Here is a 24,589-nt window from a genome sequence, read left to right as displayed (position 1 = left end):
AAGAAGAAGAAGGAGAAAAGAAGAAGAAGAAGAAGAAGAAGAAGAAAGAAGAAGAAGAAGAAGAAGAAGAGGAAGAAGAAGAGGAAGAAGAAGAAGAAGAGGAAGAGGAAGAGGAAGAGGAAGAGGAAGAGGAAGAAGAAGAAGAAGAAGAAGAAGAAGAAGAAGAAGAAGAAGAAGAAGAAGAAGAAGAAGAAGAAGAAGAAGAAATTATTCCAACAACCTGAATAAGCTTGGAAGTAGATCTTTCCCTGATTGAGCCTACAGAGGAAAATGCTACCCTGTCCAAATGTTGATGACAGCCTAGTGAGACTGAGTGGAGGACCCCATTAAGCCATACCCAGACTTCTGGCTCATAGAAATTGTGAGATAATAAATGCATGTGTTGTTTAAAGCCACTAAATTTATGGTAATTGGTTATGCAGTAATATAAATCAAATACACTATATGTCTTACAAAATATATAAAAATGGGTGCAAATGATATAAATACATTTTAAACTCAATATTAAGAAGTCAAATGTTTCAATTAAAATGATAAAATGATTCAATAAGCATGCATTTAAAAATACAAATTGTTAATAAGCACACAAAGGGTACTCAGCATCATTATTCTTTTGGGAAACCCAAATTAAAAGCATAATGAGATAGCACTATTCACCCATTAGGAGGGCTATAATCAGAAGGATAGATAATGCCAAGTGCTGGCCAGAAAGTGGAAAAATGAAAACTTTCACATAATGCTGGTGGGAACGTAAGTTGATATAACCACGTTGGAAAAAGATTTTCCTCAATTCTTTAATATTCAAGCAAAAACTCATCATATGAGCCAGCAATTTCACTCTTATACATATTACCTAAAGAAAAAAGAATATGTATGTCCACATAAAGATTGTATATGAATGTTCATAACCACATTGTTCGTAATAGCTGGAACTAACTCAACATCAGCTGGAAAGTAGATAAGCACAATGAGGTATATCGATACGATGGAATACTATTCAGCAATACAAAGAAGAAAATACTGATTCATGTTACATCTTGGACATACATCAAAAACATCATGCTATGTGAAAGAAACCAGGGACAAAAGTCTCCATATTATACAATTGTATTTACATAAAATTAGCAAGCAAATTTATAGAGGCAGAAAGAAATCAGTGGTTGCCTGGGGCTGGCTGGAGTTAGAGGCAGAAATAGACTGCAGACTGACTGGTAGAAAATTTTAAGGATGATGGAAATGTTCTAAATGTTTTAACGTTCTGGATAATGCTGATGGTTGCACAACTTTAAAAACTGACTGAAAGGCCGGGCGCGGTGGCTCACGCCTGTAATCCCAGCACTTTGGGAGGCTGAGACGGGTGGATCACGAGTTCAAGAGATCGAGATCATCCTGACTAACACGGTGAAACTCCGTCTCTACTAAAAATACAAAAAATTAGCCAGGCATGGTGGTGGGCGCCTGTAGTCCCAGCTACTCGGGAGGCTGAGGCAGGAGAATAGCCTGAACCCAGGAGGCGGAGCTTGCAGTGAGCCGAGATCGTGCCACTGCACTCCAGCCTGGGCAACAGAGCCAGACTCCATCTCAAAAAAAAAAAGAAAGAAAGAAAGAAAAAAAAAGTGACTGAAAAATCATTAAATTGTATACTCACTTGGGTGGATTTTTGATATATAAATTATATCTCAATACACTGATAAAATAAAACAGAAGGGGAATATGAGGTAAGCACATGTTTTTGTTCTACCTGTTAACAATGGTCCTTTCCAATAGCTAGCTTCTCCTTCCTCTACTGATTAATTTGGAGCTAGAAACATACAACTCAATCTAGTTCAAATAAAATACAGTTCTCTAGAATTTGAAACTTGAAATAAAAGACACAAAAATTAAGCTACATTTGAACTCAAACATAGTTCTCCTATTCCATCTCTTTCTGCTACAGAGATCCTGAGAGGCATTTGGTTTCTGCCTTCTCTAGTGATTCGTGCTGTCAGGTCTGCGAGTGGATTTTCTTCCAACAGATTCATTTTTTCCCTATGTTGGAGTAGTTTTCTATTATTTACAATCAAATCAAACTTACCTAATGTAGAATTAAATTTAAAATCTACAAATGCTATATACTTTAACAAGAGGATATATAAATTGCAAGTCACTTATTTGTCTTTATAATAGTGTCTGTACCTTATGTCACTCATCTTCAACATCTGTAAACAAGAAGGAAATCGACAAACAGGGGGATTTGCAAAGTCTTAAAGCTATTAAAAAAATGGGTATTCTTTGAGAGATTAGTAATAGCCCCTTTAGAGGATTAAGGAAGTAATAATTATTGTTCACCTACCTACTAAAATGATTGATAGAGAATTTTTATATATCTTATTTAATCATAAACTTAAAATATGTTTTTATATTTTATAATTTAAGGAAACTGACAAAATATGAATATATATTTATATAGGAATAGAAAACATTTATTGATCAACTGCTGGGTAGCAAGATTTGTTCTAAGAGCTGTATGTAATTTACTCTTCACAAGAACCCTATGAAGTAAGAACAGTTATTATTACCCCTCACTTTGAGAAGAAAACAAGAGGTTCACAGCTGTGAAGCAGTTTGCCAATGAAATCTAGTAAGTGGCAAAACTGTATTGGAATGAAATCAGTCTGGTTGGAGTCCTTAATTGTGTAACCCCTAAACTATAAATCCTCTTCCATTGCCTCATGTATGATAGCTGTAAACTGGCAGAGCTATAGTTGGAATATATTTATTTGCTTCTAAAGTCTCTGATATTTACTTATCAACATACTCTTCAACATCTAAAGTAACATGTCTGGTGGTGGGCAGGAAGTAGAAAGAAGAGGTGCAGTATGGAAGCTAGATATAAGAATTATTTTTTTTTTCTTGTGCATTTTACGTGGGACTGAGGAAACTGAATGAAATTGGAGGGTGGTAAAGAGTGTGACTTCATGATACTAGAGAGGCAATTTGAAAACCGTTCGGTTGCAGAAAGAAAAGGATTTTCTCCCTTGGTCTAACACCATGGTCTAAGTTCCTCTGAAACAACCCTTTTGTTTTAGCCCTCGAGGGTCATGATGGTAATACAAAAGGGTAAGGGCTAGCGTTTAGATGCTTTGGCTCTGCAATCAAACTGGACGACTCCAAATTATATCCCTTCTCTCCTCCAAATTTTCTCTGCAATTAAAGCTTTTTCTCTCTGCTAGGGTCATCTCACAATTCAAAGTGTGATCCTCAACATTTCTATGTTCCATTTCACTTATCTTTACAACATTATAACATAGTGATGCATAATTTATTTTCAAGCAAGTATTACCTCTAATGACCCCACATAAAGTAATTTTGTAATGTCCTAAGAATGGCCTTTTTTCCATTACACAAAAGCAATTTTCTCTGACATATTAACCTTCACTGAACATTTTTCTAATTTTATCCAGGCAGGATCATACAAGTGAAATGTGAAGGATAAATGATGTCCTATTTCTTTTCTTTTCTTTTCTTTTTTTTTTTTTTTTTTTTGAGACGGAGTCTCGCTCTGTCACCCAGGCTGGAGTGCAGTGGCACAATCTCGGCTCACTGCAAGCTCCACCTCCCGGGTTCATGACATTCTCCTGCCTCAGCCTCCCCTGTAGCTGGGACTACAGGCGCCCACCACCACGCCCGGTTAATTTTTTGCAGTTTTAATAGAGACGGGGTTTCACCATGTTAGCCAGGATGGTCTCGATCTCCTGACTTCGTCATCTGCCCACCTCGGCCTCCCAAAGTGCTAGGATTACAGGTGTGAGCCACTGCGCCCAGCCAGTGTCCTTATTTTTTTAGGGAGTTTTTTATGCCATTGAAATTCATGATAAATAAATAAATAAAGTGATTTATTTAAAGGATTAAAGAAAATGCCTTGTAGAATAGAAATAAATTGCAAAATATTTTGCAATGTTTTTAGAAAGTGTTAACATCATTGAAAAGAATTGAGCTAACTTGGCAACTTTTTGAAACATTTTTGAAGTTAAAACTGTTTTCTACAAATTTTTATTTCAAAAGAAACGAAGTCTCATATTCTTGGCCTTCGCCCTTCCTCACTAGGTGGTTCCTGAGGTATCTCAGTGTAACTCAAGGACTCCATGGAACACAGTTTTAAAACCAGGGAAATAACTTACTATAAACCTTAGAAAAATTACCTCCAGTGCCAAAAGTAAGAGTTACCAGGAAACAAGGCAACACTGGGAGAATTTGGTCATAAAAATAGATTTATATAAGACTGAGAAAACAGGTAGAAGCATGTGCTCTGCTATGATGCTTACTGACCTGTAGCCAGTCAGTGATGAACTCAGATCTACAATAATAGGATAAATTAAAACAATAACAACAACAACAAAAACATTCTCCTCCTAACCTCCTTCCCTATCCCTCCCTCACTTTATCCACCTCGAAACTTTTCTCACTATCCTTTTTAATTAGGTTCCAGCCCTATGGACAGCCAGTCTGTGCCACTATCATAGCCACAAGGAATCCTTATTGAGAGAAAGTTGACCTAGTTTTGATGACCATGGCATTTTCGTCAAAATCAGGAAAGGTGCTCTCTTTCTGTAAAGAGCCAGGTAGCTCTTTATTCTCTTTCTCTAACTAACTCTCTTTCTAAGCCCAGTGTTATATATCCACATCATATTTAGAAGATATATTTTCCATCTAAGTGCAGCAGCCTCTGTGGGCAGTAGATAATTATTTAATTACTTTTATTGAAAAAGTCATCTCAAGTATAAAATTGATCTCCATTGTGCTGTTCCATGATACCTCCAATATAACACAACTTAATTGCCCTCCAGCAGAAGTATATTAGAGTATTAACGTTTAAAACAATGGTCCTAATCTCAGATGTAGACTGCTCATTCTGTAAAGAAGTTTCATTCACTATTTTCTTAGTTTCTTAGCACAGCCCTCTCTTCAATCTCAATTCTGTACAAATATGTGCCAGAAACAGGTAATACTTAGTATCAATGTAAAGCAAAACATTAACTATAATAATTTTTACTTTTCATGAAATAAGTTTAAATTAAAGGCAGAGTTAAGAAGACCACTTCAAAGAAAAAATGTCAATCATAGAATCTTAGATTGTTGTAATTTAAATCAACAAAAGTTACCTGTCAATAAGTAAAATGTTTATTCCATTATGTTTCTTTCACGAATTTTCTGCCTTATGATGTTTCCTCTTATCTTTTACATAAAATATTTTTTATGTAAAAGATATTTATTTTTATAAAGTAATTCACAAAGAAATAAATGTACTATAGTAGTCCAAGATGATGTACATAAGGAATTAGGGTTTTCATTTTTTACTAAAGAAAATATATGCAGTGTAATCACAGAAGAAAAAGCATCCTTATCTTCCAAAAGTAAGACATAATGTGTTTTTGTAACCTGGTAACTCTGTATCTATTACTTTTGGAATGAAAGTGGTTCCTGAATTGGTTTATAAATTAAGTTGATGTTATCCTTTAATGTTTCAATGTTTCCTAGCTTATCTTATGTTGCTCACAAATGTTCTTTCATTCTTCCTTTGGAAGATCTTTCATACAAATAAAAAGTATGCACATGCAGTACAATGTACATGAGTAAATACACTTACATTTTCCCTCTACCTACAGTTTATCTCTCTCGGAATAATCTAGAAAACAAGAATTATTATTTTTAAAGGTGTTGATTTCAAAGAAATAAAGGTCTTCATGGAATAAAAGAAAAAAGCAATATGGAGTTTATAATGTCATTGGAATCTTAAAAATTATAAGATATATGAAAAATTGTAAAATAATTTCCAATTTACCTGATCCTCATGGCAGGAAGTTATTGTAGGCTTGATTGGCAGATGAGGTACAGAATGATTCCATTTAATGATTGATTCTAAGGACAACCACTGCACTGATATTTAAATTCCCTTGAACACTTGTAGTGAACTTCTAGTCTCTGAACATGGTCAGTCATCAGGAAATTAATCTAATGAAGTTACCTATGTCATTTTTGGAATGTTTTCTAGATTATAAAATTCTTCTCTAGTTTGAGTTAGAATTTACTTCCATTAGCTTTGAATCCCTAAGTCTGACTTATAAAGAACAATGGAATATGTAACTTCCGATATGCTGAAAATATCTATTCCATTTCCAGTAAGTTCTGTTAATTATAAAGTTCTTTCTATGTTGAGTTGGAATTCACTTCCACTATAGAACAAATATACTTCCTCTCTACCTAATAACAGTTTATATTTTTGAGGCTCCAGTTGTAACCCATTATATCATTGTTTTTTAAATCTTTAGAGAGAATTCCAGGAAGTATTCCAGAAACCTGAGAAGAAGGAGAGAAAGAGAGAGAGGGAAAGAGTGAGACCATAGAAGGGAAGGAGAACGGGAGAGAAGGGATGGAAAAAAAGCGCCAATAGAGATGGGAATGAATGGAGGGAGTGCTATTTTCCACATCCCTAAACTCTGCTTCATCCAAAGCAGCCCTGCAGTTAGCTCTTTTCTAAATTAGACTCCCATGTGAGATTTCAATTTCATTAAAAAGATATTAAAAGTCAATAATTCTATGAAAACCCTAACCATTTCTAAGTTAAACATACATTTAATTCTGTGATTTATTGTTAGTGATTCTTTTCACAATATGAGAATGCAGCTACTTTAAAACATTGAAATTGATGTGAACATTAGACCTCATGTACCTCCGGTTTAGAACAGAATCTCAATATCAGCTGTTTGGTTGGGACTTTAGATTTCCCTCTATTTCCTTCCAAATAGTGTTAAGAGTTTCACAGAAGTCTCCCATTGGTTTATCAAGCAATAGCTCTCCTCCATATTTAAAGTACTAATAATTGTTTTCTGCAGCAACTCTGCCTACCGTATGGACAATATACCTTTTGCTCATTGCAAAACATGGAGACTCTTTCACCATTGACCAATAAAAACAATCTACATCATTCTGCATAACTGCCAAAGTAATAACTGTTTTGATGTTGCTGCTGCTGAGTCTACTGATGTCTATGACAAAGTTGTCATGTTAAAGCCCAAGATATTGTTGTCTGAGCTAAGGGTAATGATGCCCATGAACAGCACATTTAGCACCTCACTCTCCATGTCATCAGGAATGGCATCAGGAATGGCATTACCATCTCACTCATCATTGTCTTTGCCCAGACATCACCACTAATGTGGTTATTTCATAGCTAATATGCTCACTACAATGCTGCTGCTTCTACCCACAGCATTATGACACCATAATGCCATCAATACCTTTCAGAAAAACATTTTTAAGGTTTATGAAAATCTAAAATTCTATCAAATTTCATTATTTTGAACAAAACACCTCTTGATTTTTGACAACAAAGGACATTTTAAACATTTTCCTAAAATTTTAGTACACTCACTTCAAGAATGCCTCCTTACTAAATAAAAGTCAGCAACACATTCCCAGGTCCTCTGAAGCAAGTTCAGATGTTTGACATGGAATTTTCAGTTTGCACACATCCCCATGGGATTTGAGGAGGAGGAGAGGGACATAAAAAAAGATACTGCACAAAAACCATTATCATGAGCATGGAGGAGAGAGAGAGACCACAAGAATTCAGATTTAGCAGTGGCTAAAGTCTTGGTAGCAGTGCTATACTAGTAGCTGTTATTCTTATGCCCAGCAGCGGCTGAAGTAAATTGCTCCTTAGGGTGGCTGACAAGCAGTGTAATCTGGTCATTTTTCTTGATTATGTAGATGCTTTGCCTGATTCTCTGGCATTGCAGAAGATCTGATGGGCCCCCTTTATACTTCAATGCATTTATGTTTTACTCAGAATAGCTACAGTGGATTATAACATGACAGACAGTCATCATACTAGACATTTGAGTAGAAAGCTGAATAAAAGCACTTAAACTAAAAAGAAAGACATGCAAAAAGCAAACTTTATATTTTATAGAAAACTTTCAAGGTAGATGACAGTGTATTGCTCTAAAAGAATATTATGTATTTAAAACATAACTGTATTAATATTATCAATGATGATGACTGCAGCCTTTTAAGATAAACTTTGAATTTATAGGTTACAAACACAATGTAAACTTACATTTAAAATAAAAAAATGTTAAGTATGCTGCCGCTTACTCCCTTATTTACTAACTTTTTTACATGAAAAAAGATGAGAAAAATACAGGATTATTGGGACCACCTAATAAAGTAATAGTTTTAGAAATGTTTTTAAATTTTGTTTATTCTAATTAAGTGTCAGGAGGTATTATTCCTTAATAGTCAGAATAAATTACAAAAAGTAATCAATAAAGCTAATAGAAAAACAATTGAGATGAATTCAAATTACTTTTATTTATTATGCAGTGAATACTATATTAACTCCTTCATTGCTAGTTTTCTTAACAATGTCATGGGTGTTATATATGTTTTAGCAAACTTCATATGACTTTAATGATAAAAACCAAGAGTAAAAATCATATTTATTTGCTGAAAACTTTTGTCTGACCAGAATTAATTTGCACTATTTGTGTTGATCAACAGAAACAGAATGAATAATGTTGATATCACATATGTTCACCAAAAGCTCAGTTACTTGTAATGATGAATGTCAGACTAATGTTTAACACCCTTTGTTTTTAATGTTGAAATAGAGCACTAGTGAAGGTGTCCAATTAAAATTCATCTGACCAGGAGGGATTTAGAGCAAGATAGCAGAATAGAATGCCTCAGCAGTCATCCCCATGTGGGAACACCAAATTGAACACCTATCCACACACAAAATAAGCACCTTCATAAGAGCCAAAAATCAGGTGAGCAGTCACAATACCTTGTTTTACCATTATATCAAGGAAAGAGGCACTGAAGAGGATAGTAAAGACAGTCTTGTATTGCCTATACCACCCCTCCCCCATCTACCCTGGAAACGTGGGGAGAGAGAATCAGAGAATGAGAGTTTGCATACTTGGGGGAGTGAGAGTGAAACAAATCTGGGACTTTGCACTGGAACTCAAAACTGCCCTGTCACAGCAGAAAACAATGCAGGGCAGAATTCTGCTAGTTCCTACAGAAGGAGCATTCAAACTAGTCCTGGACAGAGAGGAATACACCAGCCCAGCAGTAGAAACCAGAGTTCCAGCTATCTCCACCACCCGCAGATTAAAGAACCCTGTAGTTCTGGATCAATTCAAAGAGCAGTCAGGCCACAAGAACTACAGTTCTTGGGCAAGTATGGGTGCTGTTCTAGGCTCACAGCCAGTGGAACTGGAGTACAAGTCACCAAGCAAGACACCAGTCGTGGCATCCAAGGCAGTGGTTGCATCGCCCCTCCCCCAACTCCACCCAGAGTACTCAGGGAGAGACTTCTGTTTGTGAAAAGGAGAGGGAAGCGTCAGCAAGACTTTGTCTTGCAACTTGGGCACCAGTTTGGCCACAATAAAGTAAAGCACAGAGAAGATTCCTGAAGCCACTGATTCCAGGCCATAGCTCCTGGAATAGCTATGCACCCTGGGCTAGCAGGGAATCTGCTGTGCTAGACATAAGAAGCCGTCCTGGTAGGATTCACCACCTGCAGACTAAATGGCCCTTGGACTGTGAATAAATGTCAGTGGTAGTGAGGCAGTAGTCACCATGGTCCTGGGGTGAAACCCAGTACTGTGCTGAGTTCAAGTTTGGCCCAGGGCATCCTAGCTGTGGTGGCCAAGGAAGTGCCTGCATCAATCTTCCACTGACTCAAGACAGCCCAATAAGTAGAAAGAGAGGCTCCTTCAGTTTGGGGGAACATGAGGGAAGAGAACTACAGATTTTGCCTGGTAATCAGGAGAATTCTCCCAGATCTTACCTAAACCCACGCAGGCTATATGAGTCTGCAAGACTTGCAGCATTAATGAGCTTGTAGTGCCCCTTGTGCAGATACACCTGCAGTGACCGAAGACTTAGATCACAACACTTAATTCCCTTTGAATTGAGACTTAAAAGGCTTCCCAAGAAAGATAAGTACAAAAGAACTCAGACTGTGAAGATTTCAATAAATACCTAACTTTTCATGCCCAGACATTAACAAACATCCACAAGCACTAAGTATATGCAAGAAAACATGACTTTACCAAATAAACTAAATAAGGCACCAGGAATCAATCCCAGAGTAACAGAGATTTGTGACCTTTCAAGCAGATAATTCAAAACAGCTGTTTTGAGGAAGTTCAAAAAACGTTAACAAAACACAGAATCCAGTTAGAAAATACTAACAAAGAGATTGAAATAATTTTTAAAAATCTAGCAGAAATTTTGGAGCTAAAAGATTCAATTAACACACTGAAAAATGTACCAGAGTCTCTTAGCAGCAGAATTAATTCAGCAAAAGGAAGAATTAGTGAGCTGGAAGACAGGCTATTTGAAAACATATAGTCAAAGGAAAAAAATAGAAAGAATGAAACACCCTTACAAGATAGAGGAAATAACCTCAAAAGGACAAATCTAAGAGTTTTTGGCCTTAAGAAAAGATACAGAGGTTGGGGTAAAAAACTTACTCAAAAAAAAATACCAGAGAACAATCCCAACCTAAAGGAAGATATCAATATTCAGGTATAAGATGGTCATAGGACCAAGCAGATTTAACCCAAATAAGACTACCTCAAAGTATATAATAAGCAAATTACTAAAGGTCAAGGGTAAAGAAAGGATCCCAAAAGAAATTGATAACACTTAAAGGAGTTCTAATACTTTTCGCAACAGACTTCTCAGTGGTAATTTTACAGACCAGGACAGAGTGGCATGACATATTCAAAGTTCTGAAGAATAAAAAACTTGTATCTTATAATAATATACTCAGTTAAAATAGCCTTCAAACATGAAGGAGAAATAAAGACTTCCCCAAAATAACAAAAGCTTAGCAATTTCATAAATACCATACCTGTGTTAACAAAAAATGCTAAAGGGAGTTCTTCAATCTGAAAGAAAAGTGTGTTAGCAAACAATAAGAAATTATCTGATGGTACAAAACTCACTGGTAACAGCAAGTACACAGATAAATACAGAACACTGTAATTGTGGTGTGTAAATATAAAAAATATAAATAAGAGGAATAAAATTTAGAATGCATTGAGAGGTAAATTGTAGAGTTTTTAAGTTTCTTCTTTGCACAATACAAACAGAAAACAAATAACTAAATGGCAGTAGTAAGTCCTTATCTATCAATAATAATATTAAATGTAAATCAACTAAACTCTCCAATCAAAAGGCATAGAGTAGCTAAATGGACCAAACAAAACAAAACAAAACAAATTAAAAAAAAAACAAAAAACAAAACAAAAAACCCACCAACACTCAACTATAGGATGCCTACAAGACTCAGCTCACATATAAAAATACACACAGACTGAAAATAAAGGGATGGAACAAGATATTTCATGCAAATGGAAACCAAAAAAAGAGTAGAACAGTTACTTAATTTAGATTTCAAGAAAAAACCTATAAAAAGAGATTAAGAAGATCATTATATAAAGATAAAAAAATTAATTCAGCAAGATATATAACAACTGTAAATATATATAAACCCAACCCTGGAACACCCAGATATGCAAAACCAAAATTCTTAGAGCTAAAGAGAGAAACTTCAATGCAGTAATCACAGGAAACCTCAACACCCCAACTGCAGCACTGAACAGATCATCCAGACAGAAAATCAATAAAGAAACTTAAGACTTACGTCTGTGCTACAGACCAAATGAACCTAATAAATATTTACAGAATATTTTACACCAAAGCTGCAGAATATAAATTCTTCTCCTCAGCACATGGATCATTCTCAAGTAAAGACCACATGTTATAACACAAAATGAGTTTTAAAAATTCCAAAAAGCACCACAAAATCATTTCAAGTATCTTGTCTGACCACAAAGAGACAACACTAGAAATTAGGAATAACAGGAATTTTAGAAACTGTACAAACACATGGAAATGAAATAATATGTTCCTTAATGACCAGTGGGCCCATGAAGTTAATAATTACATTAAAAAGCTTATTAAAACAAATTTAAATGAAAACAAAGCATACCTGTAGGATACAGCAAAAGGATTACTGAGAAGGCTATAGTACTAAGTGCCTACATCAAAAAAGAGTAACAACTTCAAATAAGCAAACTAACCATATATCTTAAAGAAATAGAAATATAAGAGAATACCAAACCCAAAATTCATAGTAAAAAGAAATAATAAAGATCAGAGCACAAATGAGCAAAATAGAAATAAAAAATACAAAAGATCAATGAAAAACAAGTTGGTTTTTGAAAAGTTAAACAAAATCAACAAATCTTTAGCCAGAACTAAGGGAAAAAGAGAGAAGGCCTAAATAAATAAAATCAGAGATGAAAAAGGAGACATTACTAGTGATACTGCAGAAATTTGAAGTATCACTTGAGACTACTATGGGCAAGTATGTGGCAATAAATTGGAAAACCTAGAAGAAATTTTATTTTACTACATACAACCTATTGAAATATGAAGAAATCCAAACCTGAAAATACCAATAATAAGTAACAAGATACAAGCTGTAATAAAAATCTCCCAGCAAAGAAAAGCCCAGTACCTGATGGCTTTATAATGGTTTCACTGTGGAGTTCTACCACGCATTTAAAGAAAAGCTATACCAATTCTACTCAAACTATTCTGAAAACTGGGGTAAGAGGGAATACTTTTAAACTAACTCTGAGTCCAGTATTACCATGATACCAAAAGTAGACACAACCATTGATGAAAAACTTATCAATAAGTACTCGCAAACAAACTTCAACAGCACATTAAAAGATGATTCATTTTGATCGAGTTGAATGCATACAGAGATGCAAAGATAGTCCCACATATGCAAATCAGTGTAATACATCACGTCAACAGAAAGAACAGAAACTAAATGATAATTTCAACTGTTGCTGAAATGGAAGTCCATAAAATTCAACATCCCTTCATGATAAAAGCTCTAAAAACAACTAACTGGGTATGGAAAAAACATACCTCAACACAATCAAAGCCATGCATGATAGACACACAGAAAGTATCACACTGAACGCGGAAAATCTCTTAGGCTTTCTTTTAATATGTGGAAACAAGACGAGGATGCTCACTTTTACCATTGTTATTCAACATAGCACTGGAAGTCCTAGATGGAGACAACATGACCTTATGTCTAGAAAAACCTAAAGACTGCACCCAAAAATCTATAAGAACTGATAAACAAATTTATTAAAGTTACAGGATACAAAATCAACATATGAAAATCAGTAGTATTTCTATATGCTAAAAGTGAAAGAAGTCAAGGAAGCAAACCCATTTGGAATACTTACAAATAAAGCCTAGGAATAACCTTAATCAAAAAGTGAAAGATCTCTGCAATAAAAACTCAAAAACATGGATGCAGGAAATTGAAGAGAACACATGAAAAATGAAAAGATATTCTATGTTCATGGATTGAAAGAATATTTATAAAATGTCCATACTACCCAAAGCAAACCATAGATTCAATATAATTCCTACAAAAATACCTATGACCTTCTTCACAGAAATATACAAAATAAATTTTAAAATTTATATGGAACCACAACAGACCCAGAATAGTCAAAACTATCCTAAGCCAAAAAAAAAAACAACAAAACAAAACCAGATGAATTACATTACCTCACTTCAAATTATACTACAGAGCTATAGTAATCAAAAGAGTATGGTACTGACATAAAAACAGACACATAGACTAATAGAACAGAATAGAGAACCCAGAAATAAATTCATACATTTACAACCAACTGATTTTTGACAAAGGTGTCAAAAACATACATTAGGGAAAGGGCAGTCTTTTCAATAAATGGAGCTGGGAAAATTGAATATCTATATGCAGAATAATGAAACTAGATCATCTCTCACCACATACAAAAATTAAATCAATATGGATTAAAGACTTAAATCTAAAACCTCAAACTATGAAACTTCTAAAAAAACAAAATCTAAAATAGACATTTCTTAAAAGAAGACATAAAAATGGCCATTGGTGAGAATGTAAATTAGTACATTCCCTATGAAGAACAGTATGGAGCTTCCTCAAGAAACTGAAAATAGAATCACCATATGATGCAGCAATCCTATTGTTAGGCAAACACTGAAAAGAAAGGAAATCAGTATATCAAAGTGATAGTTACACTCCCATGTTTACTGAAACACTATTCAAAATAACTAAAATTCGGAATCAGCCTGTGTCCTACAAGAGAAAAATGGATAAAGAAAACGTGGTACATGTACATCATGAAATATTCAGCCATAAAAAATGAAATCCTGTCATTTGCAACAACAGGGATGGACCTGGAGGACATTATGCAAAGTGAAATAAGCCAGGGACAGAAAGACAAATTTTGCATGTTCTCACTCATATGTGTGAGTTAAAAATGAAAACAATTGAACTCATCAAAATAGAGAGCAGAATGATGGTTACCAGAAGATGGGAAGGGTAGCTGAGGGGTTGGGGGATGTGGAAAATGTAGGGATGGTTAATGATTATAAAAATATAATTAGGTAGAACAAATAAGATCTAGTATTTGAAAGCACAACAGGCTTACTACAGTCAATGATAATATTCTATACTTTCTGACTCTTTAAGAGGAGGGAGGGACTGGGTGCGGTGGCTCATGCCTGTAATCCCAGCACTTTGGGAGGCCAAGGTAGGAGGATTGCTTAAGGATTGCTGGAATTCAAGACCAGCCTGGGCAACATAGTGAGACTCTACCTCTATAAAAATTTTTTTCAAATTATCCAAGCATGGTAGTGTGCGCCTGTGGTCCCAGCTAACTCTGGAGACAGGGGTGGGAGAATTGTTTCAGCCCAGGAGTTTGAGGCTGCAGTGAGCCGTGATCATGCTACTGCACTCCAGCCTGGATGACAGAGTGAGACTTGTCTCTGAAAAAGAAAAAAAGAAAAACAGACTCCAACTTAAATCCTCACTACTCTGCGGTGCTATTTTCCTGTGGCTGCTGTGAACAAATTATCATAAAGCAGGAGAGACTTAAGACAACAGAAATTTGTTCTCTCATAGTCCAGGGGACAGAAGGCCAAAACCACAGTGACAGGAGGGAGGCCACCTTCTGAAGGTTCTGAGGGAGGATCTACCCTACCTATGCCACTCTCCATCTTTTCCTGGTCGCTGGCAACCCCAGGCTTGCAGTGGTATCCTTCCAGTCTCTGTTTGTCTTCAAAGACCCCGTGTGTGTGTGTGTGTGTGTGTGGGGGGGGGGGGTCTTTTCTGCCTCTTCTAAGGACACACATCATTGGATTAGAGCCAACTCTAAATCCAGGATGATCTCATCTGGAGATTTTTTTTTTTTTTGAAATGGAGTTTCGCTCTTGTTGCCCAGGCTGGAGTGCAGTGTCACGACCTCAGCTTAATGCAACCTCCGCCTCCTAGGTTCAAGCTCTTCCTCTGCCTCAGCCTCCAGAGTAGCTGGGACTACAGGTGCGCCCCACCACACCCGGCTAATTTTTGTATTTTCAGTAAAGATGGGGTTTCACCATATTGGCCAGGCTATCTCGAACTCCTGACCTCATGATCCACCCACCTCAGCCTCCCAAAGTGCTGAGATTACAGATGTGAGCCACCACACCCGGCCTTTTCTTCCTCTTGTAGGGACACATGTCATTGGATCACTGGATTTAGGGCTGACCCTACCCTAAATCCAGGATGAGCTCATCTTGAGATACTTTTTTTTTTTTTTTTTTGAGATGGAGTTTCTTTCTTATTGCCCAGGTTGGAGTACAAGGGCATGATCTCAGCTCACTGCAACCTCCGCCTCCCAGGTTCAAGCCATTCTCCTGCCTCAGCCTCCCAAGTAGCTGGGATTCTAGGCACATGCCACCACATGGGCTAATTTTTGTATTTTTGGTAGAGATTGGGTTTCACCATGTTGGCCAGGCTGGTCTTGAACTCCTGACCTCAGGTGATTCCCCTGCCTCAGCCTCCCAAAGTGCTGGCATTACAGGCATGAGCCACTGTGCCCAGCTTGAGATTCTGACCTTATGTAACTGCATCTGCAAACAGCGTATTTCCAAATGAGGTCACATTCATATGTACTATGGGTGAGGCCCTGGATATATCTTTTGGGGGACTGCTAGTCAACCTACTGCATCCACCACAGCTGGCATTATCCCAGTGGCCAGGGTCCCCAAGCTGCTGAGTCCGGCATTGATTCTCCATCCGCATCATGCCTACCCCATCATAAGCACCCCTCTTCTGGGTACTTCTCTCAGCCTCCAGGACCCCACCCTATCCCCTGGTTCTCCTCCTAGCTCCCTGGAGGCCTCTTCTCAATCTGCTGGTTCCTCCTCTTCTCCCCAATGTGTTCACATTGGAAGGTCCCAGGCTCAGCTGTTACTGGTTTTTTTCTTTTTCTCTTTTTTTTTTTTTTTTTTCACAGAGTCTTTTGCTGTCAGTGCAGTGGTGCAATCACAGCTCACTGCAGCCTAAAACTCTGAACTCAAGCAATCCTCCTACCTCAGCCTCCTGAGTAGCTGGGACCACAGGTGCATGCCACCACACCCAGCTAATTTTTAAATTTTTTGTAGAGATGGAATCTTGCTACGTTGCCCAAAGTTAATCACAATTCTTCATTTGTGTTAAATAATTCCTCTGCTTTTCTTATTCTTTTCTTTTCTTTTTTATTTTTGTAGAGACAGGGTCTCACTCTGTCACCTAGGCTGGAGTGCAGTGGCACCATCACAGCTCACTGCAGCCTCCAACTCCCTGGCTTAAGCAATCTTCTCATCTCAGCCTCCTGAGTAGCTGGGACCACAGACATGTGCTACCACGCCCAGCTAGGTTTTTTTTTTTTTTTTTCCCCCCACAGATGGGGTCTCACTATGTTGCCCAGGCTGGTCTCGAACTCCTGAGCTCAAGTGATCCTTCTACCTTGGCATCTCAAAATGCTGGATTACAGGTGTGAGCCACCGCACTCTAATTCTGCTTCTCTTCAATGTTTTTCTCAAATATATGTATCCCTAAATATGTATATTACACATATACATAATACATACATAGATACATGCATAATATATATGACACATGCTTGTTCATTCACATTTTTAAAAAATATGTTTATGTGCAGAGAAGTGATGACAGTAGTCATCTCCAAATTGTAGGTGACTTTTAATTTTCTCTTTGTTATTTTCTGTATTTTCCAAAGCTTTTGTAATCAACACGGTTTACTTTTGTGATCAGACAATGATGAAATGCATGCCCAGAGATATATGAATGGCCTCATTGCAAAACAGGAGGAACCCTTGTTTGTGAAGCAAATAAATGTCACTTCTGTCCTTAGCTCCCTCTATTGCTTATCCTCAAAAACAGGTTCAGATTTGTTTAAAGGGGCAGAGAAGCAAATATTGCATACATTAATCTTGGAAATGACATGCTTACAGTGGCTGGGTGGATGAGCTGCAATGGAGCCTTCAACATCCTGCTCCCCAGGAGGGGTCCCCTAGGTTCTGCTGCTGCTCCTTCCTGTGATTTGTAAAGCTGACCTGCAACCTGGATGGTCTCCAGTCTTATTACAGTGATTTATCTCTTCTATTATTAAAGACACTGACAGTCCTATCTTTTTCCCTCTTGCAACTGTCAGGGACACCCACCCACCGGGGCTGAGGGTCGTGTGGGGCAGTGGGCTCAGAGGCTGCACTGGGGAAATTACGCCTGTAATCCTATCACTTTTGAGAGGCTGAGGTAGGAGGATCGCTTGAGGCCAGGAGTTCAAGACCAGCCTGGGCAATGTAGTGAGACCCTGCCTCTACAAAAACAAAACAAAAAAACCCAGAAACAACATTGTAGGAAGACAGGGGACTGTGATGGGGGAGGAGGGGCACACAGGGCATCAAATGAACAGGCTGTGTTCTCTTCTCAAGCTGGGTGGTGGGCATGTGTGTTGGTCAGACTGGTCTCAAACTCCTGACCTCAGGAGATCCACCTGCCTTGGCCTCCCAAAGTGCTGGGATTACAGCCATCACACCCAGCCCTCTGCTTCTTTCTTGTTTGTTTAGAGACAGGGTCTCGCTCTGTTGCCCAGGTTGGAATGCAGTGGTGCAATCATAGCTTAATGCACCCTTCAACTCCTGGGCTCAAGCAATCTTCCCACCTCAGTCTCCTAAGTAGCTAGGAACACAGGCACGAACCCCCACAGCTAGCTAGTTTTCTTATCTCTACTAAAATACTAAAAAAGAAAAATTAGCCGGGCATGGTGGCACATGCTTGTAATTCCAGCTACTCGGGAAGCAAAGGCATAAGAAGTATTTGAATCTGAAAGGTGGAGGCTGCAGTAAGGTGAAATCATACCACTGCACTCCAGCCTGGGTGACAGAGTGAGACTCTCTGTCTGTCTGTCTGTCTGTCTCTCTCTCTTTCTCCCTCTCTCTCTCTCTTTCTCTGAGTGTGATATATATATATATATATCACTTTGAGGGGCTGAGATAGGAGGATCACTTGAGGCCAGGAGTTCAAGACCAGCCTGGGCAATGTAGTGAGACCCTGCCTCTACAAAAACAAAACAAAACAAAACAAAAACAACATTGTAGGAAGACAGGAGACTGTGATGGGGTGCTTCTATATATATATACACAGAGAGAGAGAGAGAGAGAGAGAGAATATATATACATATACACTTATAAGTGGAGAAACATTGGATTTTTCTCTAGGAGTTTCTCCTCCTCCAACCCTACAGCCATCACCCTCCCAATTTTACACACACACGTATTTGCACACAAAGAGACACAGGAAGCTACACACATGCAGACACACATGTGCACACACACACATACACGTACCTACGCATGCACACACAGAAACACATGTGGACCCCCATATCGACACACGCACATGTGCACATAGACATGTATGCACACCAACACACACATTCACACACACCACAGCAGCCTGTTCTCTAAAACGCCACTTCCCTTGCATCTTCCCTCTCTTTTCTCCTCATCAGCCCTTTGCCCATCCTGGGTCCCAGTTCCTCAGCATCTCCTAGGATGAAGTTCCTGAGACACTGTATCAGAATCTCCTGAGGGCTTCAGATTAGAAGGGAATCAAGAGATCTCACTGGTGTGAGTCAGTAGGGTGTTGTTCAGGCCCAGGCCCAGTTTAATGGGCAAAGTGAAAGGTGAGATGTGCTCGAATATACTAAATGCATGTGGTCTTGAAGAGATCCTGGAACAGAAAATGATCATGAGCACAGGCAATCATGCAATGCAAGTACGGTCTTTTTTTTTTTTTTTTTTTTGGAGATGGTCTTGCTCTGTCATCCAGGCTGGAAGGCAATGGCACGATCTCGGCTCACTGCAACCTCCGCCTCCCAGGTTCAAGCGATTCTCCTGCCTCAGCCTCCCAAGTAGCTTGGATTACAGGTGCCTGCCACCACATTCGGCTAATTTTTGTATTTTTAGTATAGAAAAGGTTTCACCATGTTGACCAGGCTGGTCTTGAACTCCTGACCTCAGGTGATCCGCCCACCTTGGCCTCCCAAAGTGCTGGGATTACAGGCGTGAGCCACCATGCTCAGCCTAAAAAGAGACTCTGACTTCCTTTTTTTTTGAGATGGAGTTTTGCTCTTTTTGCCCAGGCTGGAGTGCAACGGTGCAATCTCAGCTCACTGCAACCTCCGCCTCCCGGGTTTAAGCGATTCTCCTGCCTCAGTCACCGAAGTAGCTTGAATTACAGGCATGCACTACCACACCTGGCTAATTTTGTATTTTTACTAGAGATGGGGTTTCTCCATGTTGGTCAGGTTGATCTTGAACTCCTGACCTCAAGTGATCTGCCTGCCTCAGCCTCCCAAAGTGCTGGGATTACAGGTGTGAGCCACTGTGCCCAGTCCTCCTCTGTGATTCTAACTCCACTGCCCAGCATGTCCTGTTGACTGTGACCCTGACTCTGCACCCTCATCCCCTTTCCATGTCCACGGTAGATGAGAGGACTATACATTTCCAGCAGCAGTCACCATGCTTTTGCCTGAGCCTTGTGAATTCTTCTGGGCATGCTGACTTTTTGTTCTTTACTACTGTCTTTTAGAGGAAGAGAGTCCATCATTTGATCAGACAGCCTTTTCTATGCTGACCCAATACCTGCTGCTTGGAAAATCACAGGTAAAACCACTGACAGCATCACTGGTGTGAGTCAGTAGGGTGTTGTTCAGGCCCAGTTTAATGGGCAAAGTGAAAGGTAAGATGTGCTCGAATACACATATTCTCCTGTGTAATAATTACTTTGCAACCCACACACGTTTGGGGACTCAGAATTCATCCTGAAGCAAATCCAGCCTTCCTTGTCATTTTCTGTAAGACAGAGGCGCCATAGTCAGGAATGGCAGTGTGAAAAGCAAACGGAAAAACAAATGATGCAGGGAGGTAGGATGGCTTTTGCATCACTTGCTGGTCAAAGGCTTTCTTTCCCATTAGGATGTGGACATCTGCAAGCTGCGTTGTTTTGGACTTTGACACAAGCCGAAACAGGAAAACTCCCCAGCTTCCAAGCAAGGTGGTTTGAGCAGAAAGACAGCTCTGGGGATGAAATGTGAGTATTTCCCCGAACTTGGCTCTCCCAGCCTTTTCGGTTATGCCTGAGGTTACTGCCTCATCTTTAAGTTACGAATCAAGACTTGGTAAAATATATAAGGAGCTGAACTCATCAGAGAGGAAAGGGCCCTGCCTGGAGAGTCCGGGGTCCTGGACTGATGGTTTCGACGACTGACCTTGGGAAAGCAAGGAGCCACTGCAGGCCTTGGTTTTCTCTCTTGTAAAAATGACAAGGTCACAGCTGGGCACGGTGGTTCACGCCTGTAATCCCAACACTTTGGGAGGCCGAGGCGCGTGAATCACCAAGTCAGGAGTTTGAAACCAGCCTGACCAACATGGTAAAACCGTGTTTCTATTAAAAAGACAGAAATTAGCCAGGCATGGTGACGTGCACCTGTAATCCCAGCTACTTAGGAGGCTGAGGTAGGAGAATCACTTGAAACCAGGAGGTGAAGGTTGCAGTGAGCTGAGATTGGGCCACTGCACTCCAGCCTGGATGACACAGAGTGAGACTCCATCTCCAAAAAAAACAAAACAAACAAACAAACAAAAACCTTGTCCTCACATCTTCAGAAAACAGCAGTAGTACTCCAGAGGAGTGTGAGAAGACAAGTGAAAAACCCAAAAATAAGAAAAAGCAAAAGTTCCAGGAGGTTCCTCAGGAGAATGGAATGGAAGATTCATCTATCTCTTTCTCCAAACCCAAGAAAAGAAATATTTTTCCAAGGAGGAGCTGATGAGTAGCAATCTTGAAGAGAACACTGGCAGCACCAGTTTTCCCAAGAGGAAGCAGTCTCCACCCAAGGAGGAAACAGTTAATAACTCCGAAAGGCAACAGAAGTGTCTCCAAGAAAAAGAGGAAATTCTCCAAAGAGGAGCCGGTTAGCAGTGGACCCAAAGAGGCCACAGGCAGCAAGAGCAGCTCCAAGAAGAAAAAAAAGTTCCATAAAGCAGCCCAGGCAGTTTAGAATGCAAATGGACATTCTCTGTGAGGTGGGGCATACCATTTCCCACATTTCCCACCCTGTGTGCTGTTCCCCAATAAAAACAAATTCACACACACACACACACACACACACAAATATATAAAAATAAGGTTGCAATAAATGTTCTGTAACGTTCCTTCTTTCCAGGATCAAACTTCTGTGATTCTACTTCTAACTTCATTGCCCAGAGTGCCCTGTTGACCCTGACCCCTCAACCCTTTACAACTACGTCCACTGTAGTTGAAAGATCTGTATATTTGAAGACATCAAAGACATACCACTACTGAAGACGTACCACAACTGAAGATGTACCATTTTGGTTTCAGTGACTTCACACAATCCAACCCACAAGTACAGAAAATACCAGCCCAGTGAAATGACAACCATCATGCTTTCTTTACTATTCATGTAATAATAGATATTAGCCTTCTATTTGGACCAAACGTGGCAGTAGGCACTGTGGGGTGTTTCCTAAGAAGAATGTGATCTGTGGTGTGCACCTGTAGTCCCAGCTACTTGAAAAACTGAGGTGGGAAGACTGCTTGAGACCAGGAGTTCAAGACCAGCCTGGGCAACATAGTGTCACTGCACTCCAGTCTGGGTGATGAAGTGAGACTCTGCCTAAAAAATAAAAAAAAAAAGAAAAAGAAAAGTGGGGTTGGCTAAGAGTTTTTAGGTGACTTAGAGCAACAGTATAAGGGGGATAATTCAGTTGGAGGAATTTAATTCATATAGAGCTTACGACTTCAAAACTCTTCTCACATCTTAAATATTTTACTGAGTGCCTACTATATGATAGGCACTGAGCCAGGTACTATTATTTCTTCTTTCAAAGTCACTGTCAGCCATTCCAACAATGTCCTCATCAGCATCTTACAACACTTGCCCTCTGTGTCCTTCCCATGTTATAATCTTCAATCATAAATTCATCCAGCAAATATTTGTTGAGCACCTATAACATAACCAGCCCTGTGTTAGGGTTAGAGGAGATACACACACACACACACACACACACACACACACACACACACACAAGCTATGCTTCCAGCTTCTGGTGCAGGAATTAAAAAAAAATAAATAATGGGATAGAATTAAAATTGAAATATACTCTGAAAGAGACACAAAGATATTTTAATACCTAAAATATCTAATAAGGAAGAAAACCACTGTAAGAAATTACAAGATCATGCTTCTCTCCTCTTAGACTGACAGAGATCTTTCTAAGCATAAAAGCAAAGGAAGAAAGAATAGTAAAATGCCAATAGTTCCAACCTCACAATTTTTTAAAAAGTACACACACACACGCACACACATACTATACACAATATTGACAAACATCTTTCAGGACAATTGGATGCTGTGAGTTTATGATTGAATGAGGCTCTTTGCTAGAAACTGAAAGATGATGAAACATCAAAAGGAAAACTGAAAGACAGATTGAGGCTCATAAACATCTCATCTATCAGACACAACAGGAACCTAAGCTAAAACCAGGGCCTTCTGGAGCCTGGATCTGGAATCAGGGTTGGGAAGATATCTGAGATGGACCATGGCTCTGTTTGAAGATAGGGACTGACACGAAAGGAGACTGGAAAAAGTGCTGCAAATCCTAAGAAAAAAATGTTTAGATTATACATCTAATAAAGGGACTTTCATCTAGAATGTATATAGAACTCTTACAACTCAACAACAAAAACATAATCCAATTAAAAATACAATGAGATACCATCCCATACCAGCCAGAATGGCTATGATTAAAAAGTCAAAAAATAACAGATGCTGGGGAGGTTGTAGAGAAAAAGGAATGTGTTTACATTGTTGGTGGGAGTGTAAATTTAGTTCAACCATTGTGGAAGACAGTGTGGTGATTCCACAAAGACCTAAAGACAGAAATACCATTTGACCCAGCAATCCCACTACTGGGTATATGCCCAAAGGAATAGAAATCATTCTGTTATAAAGATGCATGCAGGCATGTGCTCACTGCAGCACTATTCATAATAGCACAGACATGGAATCAAATGACGGTCAATGATAGACTAGATGAAGAAAATGTGGTACATATATACTATGGAATACTATGCAGCCATAAAAAGGAACCAGATCACGTCCTTTGCAGGGACATGGATGGAGCTGGAGGTCATTATCCTTGGCAAACTAACACAGGAACAGAAAACCAAATATCGCACGTACTCACTTGTAAGTGGGAGCTAAGTGATGAGAACACACAGACACATAGAAGAAAACAACACACACTGGGGCCTATCACAGAGTGGAGAGTAGGAGGAGGGAGAGGGTCAGGAAAAATAACTAATGGGTACTAGGCTTAATATCTGGGTGATGCAATAATCTATTCAATAAATATACATGGAACAAGTTTACCTATATCACACGTCTGCACATGAACCCCTGAATTAAAATGAAAGTTAAAAAAAGAAAGCCCCCCCAAAATAGGTAAAGAATTTGAGTAGACATTTCTTAAACAAGACATACAAATGGCCAATGAACGCATGACAAGGTGCTCCACATCATTAGTTATTAGGGAAACACAAATCAAAACCACACTGAGATACCACTTCATACCCACTAAGATAACTATAATAATAATAAAAAAAGACGGACAATAACGAGTGTTGGCTAGGACATGGAAAAAATGGAATCCTAATATGTTGCCTGTGGAAATGTAAAATGATGCAGCTACTGTAAAAAACAATTATTCTCACAGTTTCTTTACCCATTACCCACGTGATGGGGATCTGGGCTGGTTCCACGGTTTTGCAATTGTGAATTTGCAGCTGACCTCCCGTGGCAGCCTCCCAGCAACCCGCTGCGAAAGGTTAAAAAGTCATCTGGCAGCTAGATAGGAGGACTAAGTTCTGGTGTTCTACAGCACTGTAGAGTAAACACAGCTAACAATAATTTATTATATCTTCTCAAATAGCTAGAAAAGAGGATTTTGAATGTACCCAACACAGACACAGCCTGCGGGAGCGCATCCCAGCTCGAGGAGATTTGGA

The 24,589-nt window shown here is 38.8% G+C and overlaps 1 pseudogene; it reads left to right on the top strand.

Annotated features, from left to right (window-relative positions):
• Nucleotides 1-21,554, top strand: part of LOC105538906 — a 148,540-nt pseudogene extending 126,986 nt beyond the window's left edge.
• Nucleotides 21,555-24,589: the final 3,035 nt, after the last annotated feature.

The sequence above is a fragment of the Mandrillus leucophaeus genome, unplaced genomic scaffold (assembly GCF_000951045.1).
Source record: "Mandrillus leucophaeus isolate KB7577 unplaced genomic scaffold, Mleu.le_1.0 Scaffold1035, whole genome shotgun sequence".
Classification (NCBI taxonomy): Eukaryota; Metazoa; Chordata; class Mammalia; order Primates; family Cercopithecidae; genus Mandrillus; species Mandrillus leucophaeus.
Note: the sequence above shows the minus strand (reverse complement) of the source record. Positions and strands in the feature narration are given on the sequence as shown.